This window comes from Styela clava, chromosome 9, assembly GCF_964204865.1.
Source record: "Styela clava chromosome 9, kaStyClav1.hap1.2, whole genome shotgun sequence".
Classification (NCBI taxonomy): Eukaryota; Metazoa; Chordata; class Ascidiacea; order Stolidobranchia; family Styelidae; genus Styela; species Styela clava.
The window spans coordinates 4,426,839-4,430,695 of NC_135258.1; the positions used below are offsets into that span (position 1 = coordinate 4,426,839).

The following is a 3,857-nucleotide window of genomic DNA, read 5'->3' on the forward strand; positions in this document are numbered from 1 at the left end:
TCCCTTTCAGGAAGGAACATTGAAGAAAGAGTTCTGCGAAGGTACACCTAGAAATTCGGTACATGGTTTTGAGCAACGTGCGATTTTATCTGCAAGTTTCTTCCCTATGGTTGAGAAGTATTTATTAAATTCGGTGGCCACTTGAACTGGATCAGAAACTGTGGTACCATTTTCTAGTATTAATTCTGAGATGGTGGTGTTCAGGGTTGCCATATTGGCTTTTTTAACGCCAAATTTGCCATTTTTGGCTTTTTTCAAACGCGTTTGGCGTCAGAATTTACGTTTGGCTTTTTGGCGTTTTTCAAATCTATTCTAGTGTCTATTATTAGAATCATATGAAATACAATATTTAGTGTGTAACAACTGAGCAATAGCCTATTACCTGTACTTGGCTATTTAACATTAGGATTTCCTGGAGCATCGATTTCCTTGTTTGTTACATTGACCCATAACCATGCCCAATAAGAAATAATTGCACTTTCTGCAGCTGTTCAGACAGATGTTCAAGCAGGGTTGTAAACATTGCCTCGTTTTTATAGTTTTGCGTGCTATTTGTTAGTTTTACGTTCTGTTTCCAAAAAAATAGTTGTATAACTTAATTTTCATTATGCCTGATATGGTTTATGTGAGCTTTAGTTTAATTCTGCAATTGCAGTAACGATGTGCATGTGAATAACTACGCTAAAATTACTAAATAAAATATCAGTGGTCCACCTATGAGCGGCAGGGGGTTAGATAATTTATGGTTTATAAATTTTAAAAGTGAAAAATTTTAAATAGTTGAGTACGATATAGGGCAGGGCTGGGCAATTATTTTTGCTCGAGGGCCACATTGCAAATCAAAATGCAGTGGCGGGCCGGACTAATTTGAGTCAACCCACATTGCGTTTTTTATTGTATTTTATTACACAATTGAATGAAACAAAATCTAATACAATTGTTATTTTTAATGAGACGTGTGTATGCTCTGCTGCGCCTTAACAAGTCCTTGAATGTCGGGTTCAATGGCAGACGTAGATATTCTCAGCAAATCAGAAAGATGTTCATCGGTGAGAGACGACCGAAATTTCGATTTGGTAAAATTCATTACTGAGAAGGTTTGCTCGCAAATATAAGTGGATCCGAAAAGAACTAGCATCTTTTGAGCATGTCTCCTTATGTTGGGAAAACTTTTTTTATTTAGAGAGGAATAAAAATCCAGAATTTCAGATGATTTAAATTTTTCCTGAAGTAAAGTGTCACACTGCAAATCAATAAGCTCGAGTTGTGCATCAGATGGTATGTTTTCCACGTTACTGGTGAAAGGAGAAGAGACCATACTCATTTTATTTTCAATTAATCGGAAATCTTCAAATCGTCTTAAAAATTCAGCATGCAGTGCATCTAGCATTGTAGAGTACTTTTGAAAATCATTTGCAGATGTGGTAGCTGTGTTGAGTGTGGGAAAATGAGCGAGATTATTGTTCTGTAATTGGCGTGAAAGAAACTGCAATTTCGTTATGAACGATTTTACCAAGCTGTGCATATTATGCACAAACAGTTTTTTACTTTGGAGTTTGCAATTCAACTCATTCAATAGAGCAGTGACATCAACAACAAAAGCAAAATCAGATAACCATTTCTTATCTGAAAGCTGCGGAATATCCTTGTTCTTTGTTTGACAGAATTCTCGAATCTCCTGCTGCAAGTCCCAAACTCGCTTCAGTATTTTGCCTAAACTGAGCCATCTCACAGTTGTATGATATCCTATGTCAGTGTGCTCATTTTCTTGCTCTTCCAACAGGGAAATAAACTGTCTGTGATTTAGTGCTCGAGACCTGATGAAGTTAACTAGTTTTGTAACAACATCAGTGACATGGCTTATTTTTAGCACTGACTTGCACAATACCTGTTGATGTATGATACAATGTAAAAACACTAACTGCAGCTTTGGGTCAATTTCATTAACTCTGTCTTTCATGCGCTTCAACAATCCCACATTTTTTCCTGTAAGATTTGGGCACCCATCTGTCGTCACTCCCGCCAATTTTTCCCATTTAAGTCCCAACTTATCCATGGATGTATCTACCTCGCTAAAAATATCTGCACCTGTTGTTGTTCCTTTCATTGGTCTTATAGCAGCTATTTCTTCAGTAATTTTGAAATCACAAGTAATTCCACGAACGAAAATAAGCAACTGAGCAGTGTCGCGTACATCACAACTCTCGTCTAACGCTAAAGTGAAGAAGTCAAATTATTTGACATAATGTAGCAACTGATCTCTTAAATCTCCTGCGATACACTCAACCCTTCTGGTGACAGTTCTTCTCGATAGCGGAACTTGTTTAAAAGCATCTGTTTTATCAGGACAAACAATTGCTGCCGTCTCTACTAAACATTCTTTGACGAACTCCCCTTCAGAAAATGGTTTGCTGTTTTGAGCGATTTTGTGAGCTATTACGAAACTGGCCATGACAGCTGCATCATTAGATGCATGGAGTCGTGTGAAAAAACTTTGCTGTTTTTCGAGCTTTGCTACCATAGTCTCCGCTGTTTGCGCCATTTCATTATTACTTAGATTTTTGTATTTTTTTGCATGTTTTGTCTCAAAATGCCTTTTTAAATTAAAAACCTTAATAACCGCGACCTTCTCCTTGCAAACCAGACAAACAGCTATCCCATCGACTTCTGTGAATAAATACTTCGCTGTCCAACTTTTGTTAAAAATTCTGCATTCTGTGTCAACTTTTCTTTTCTTGTTTTCGGCTGACATTTTGCAACTTTGTAGATCTAGCACAGGTTTAGAATTGACGCTACAGTTCAAGTTACATAAATAAAAGGATAAACAAAGAATAAAATAAAGCTGGGCGCAATTCAACAATTTATCTACATACCACTACTTCTACAATATTTGAAACGCTGAGTAGCGCAGAGCTGACTAGCCTAACTGTATCCTTCTTATTTGGGACACGAATCAAAACGCGACTCATCGAAATTACGCGCGCAAAATTCTCGCTTCGATTACTCTGCTGTTCAGTAATCACGTGCAAAAACAAGCGCTGATCGTTGCGACAAAGATGACTACAGATAGCAGTTGGTACTATGCCATGGTCTAATCTAAAATACACAAAGCCAACAAAACGCTTATTTCTATTACATTAATGAAATTTGCCCTCAAAGTATATTTTATATGTAAATGAAAAATGTAAGTGTCTTAATTTAGAAATCTGCTCGCGGGCCGGATGAAACGTTGCCGCGGGCCGGATGCGGCCCGCGGGCCGGAGCTTGCCCAGGCCTGATATAGGGAGAAATTTTCAAGGTATATCACAAGTTTAAGTACAAACATGTAGGTATATTACATACTGACAGACTGAAGCGGCACCCTGTATTATATATATTGAATGGTAAAATAATGCTGTCCGCTCGATATTTATTTTACTTTCTACAGTTGTATAGGAACTTTACTTTCTATTCGTGTGCCTCACTGAATGAACTAATGGCTCTATATCATCATCAGTACGTTGCCAAGGGCTTAAAATCTGACAAATCATGGGGCTTTTGTACTTAGTAAAATTGTTGGCTTTTTCTGGCTTTTTTTATGTCTTGATTTGGCTTTTTTTTATCGCTGGGGTCTGGCAACCCTGGTGGTGTTATCTCTTGACTTAATTTTGATGATGTCATTGATGGTTTGCCATGTGCGTTTCACATCGTTCACTAGAATATTATGGTAATACTGTTGTTTCGATTTTCTCTGCAAATGAGTTAGAATGTTTTTGTACTTTTTGTAGTGAAGACGCTGAGATGCATTTCCCTTCAGATACATTTGCTTGAACATATTATTTTTGTGTTCGATTGACTTATGGATTCCCCTGGTTCTA

At 37.4% G+C, this 3,857-nt stretch overlaps 1 pseudogene; it reads right to left on the reverse strand.

Annotated features, from left to right (window-relative positions):
* Positions 1–946: 946 nt before the first annotated feature.
* LOC144427242 (general transcription factor II-I repeat domain-containing protein 2A pseudogene) lies at positions 947–2,752 on the reverse strand (annotated as a pseudogene).
* Positions 2,753–3,857: the final 1,105 nt, after the last annotated feature.